This window comes from Pteropus medius, unplaced genomic scaffold (assembly GCF_902729225.1).
Source record: "Pteropus medius unplaced genomic scaffold, Ma_sr-lr_union100, whole genome shotgun sequence".
NCBI classification, from domain to species: domain Eukaryota; kingdom Metazoa; phylum Chordata; class Mammalia; order Chiroptera; family Pteropodidae; genus Pteropus; species Pteropus medius.
Genome location: NW_024340692.1, coordinates 11,987,860 through 11,989,615, shown reverse-complemented (window position 1 = coordinate 11,989,615; position 1,756 = coordinate 11,987,860). Strand labels below are relative to the sequence as shown.

The 1,756-nt window shown below is 35.1% G+C and overlaps 1 non-coding gene across 1 annotated transcript; it reads right to left on the bottom strand.

Moving 5' to 3' along the window:
* Positions 1-308: 308 nt before the first annotated feature.
* Positions 309-427, bottom strand: LOC120591747 (5S ribosomal RNA). Its single transcript, XR_005649983.1, has one exon. It is a non-coding gene; the product is annotated as a 5S ribosomal RNA (ribosomal RNA).
* Positions 428-1,756: the final 1,329 nt, after the last annotated feature.

Below are 1,756 nucleotides of genomic sequence, written 5' to 3'. Positions count from 1 at the left end.
TGTTCATTTTCTAGTTTTCTCATGTATATGATTAGATTGTTTAATTTAGCTTTTTCTTGTTTCTTGAGGTAGGTCTGTATTGTTATGAATTTCCCTCTTAGGACTGCTTTTGCTGTGTCTCATAAATTTCCAGTCTCTGTATTTTCATTTTCATTTGTCTCTAGGTATCTTTTGATTTCTTCCTTGATCTGATTGTTAACCCATTCATTGTTTGTTTGTTTGTTTATTTTAGGCGAGGCAACCCTTGATTGAACTCACAGATTGCAAAAACCTTATCAGCTTACAAGCAATTATTATTTTATTTTTTACGCCTACAGTACCTGGTCTTCCTAGGTGGTCTCCCATCCAAGTACTAACCAGGCCTGACCCTGCTTAGCTTCCAAGATCAGATGGGATTGGGCTTGTTCAGGGTAGCATGGCCATAGACCCCATTCATTGTTTAGTAGCATGTTATTTAGCTTCCATGTGTTTGTGAGTTTTTCAGTTGTTTTCTTGTAATAGATTTCTAGTTTTATACCATCATGGTCGGAAAAGACATTTGATATGATTTCATTCTTAAATTTACTAGATTTGTTTTGTGGCCTAACACGTGGTCTATCCTAGAAAATGTTCCATGTGCACTTGAGAAGAATGTATATTTTGCTGCTTTGGGGTGAAACACTCTGAAAGTATCAATTAAATCCATTTGATCTAGTGTGTCATTTAAGGCTACTGTCCCTTGTTGATTTTTTGTCTAGAAGATCTGTCCATGGGGTGTTAAAGATTCGTACTATAAATGTATTGCTGGTGATCTCTCCCTTTATGTTGGTCAATATTTCCTTTATATATATAGATGCTCTTATGTTGGGTGCATATGTTTATTAGGGTTGTATCAATCCCTTTATTATTATGTAATACCCTTTTTTGTTTGTTATTATAACTTTTGTTTTAAAGTCTATTTTGTCTGATATAAGTATTGCCACTGCAGCTTCTTTTCATTTCCGTTTGCATGAAATATCTTTTTTCAGCCCTTTACTTTCAGTTTGTGTGTGTCATTTGATTTGAGGTGGATCTCTTGTAGACAGCATGTGTATGGGTCTTGTTTTCTTATCCATTCAGCTATCCTGAGATCTTTTGATTGGATCATTTAATGCATTTACATTTAAAGTGATTATTGATACTTATTGCTATTTCATTATTCATATTTATCTTTTTGTTTGTTTGTGTCCTCCTTCCCCCTTTATTTTTAAGAAGTCCCTTTAACATTTCTTGTAATAGTGGCTTGTTGATGATGATTCCTTTGGCTTTTTCCTGTCTGAGAAGCTCTTTATCTCAACTTTGACTTTAATCAATAGCCTTTCTGGATAGAGTAATCTTGGTTGTAGATTCTTACTTTTCATCACTTTGAATATTTTGTGCTAATCCCACTGGCCTGCAAAGTTTCTGTTGAGAAATCAGCTGACATTCTTATGGAGTACCCTTATAAGTAATTAGCTGCCTTTCTCTTGCTGCTTTTAGGATTCGCTCTTTGTCTTTAATCTTTGGCATTTTAATAATGATGTGTCTTGATGTGGGCCTGTTTGGCTTCCTCTTGTTTGGGACTCCTTGCGCTTTCCAGACTTGTATGTCTATTTCCTTCATCAGATTAGGGAAGTTTTCTGTTATTATTTCTTCAAAGAGGTTCTCAATTCTTTGCTCTCTCTCTTCTTCTTCTGGTAACACTATGATGTGAATGTTGGTGTGCTTGATGTTGTCCCAGAGGTCTCTTAATCTTTCC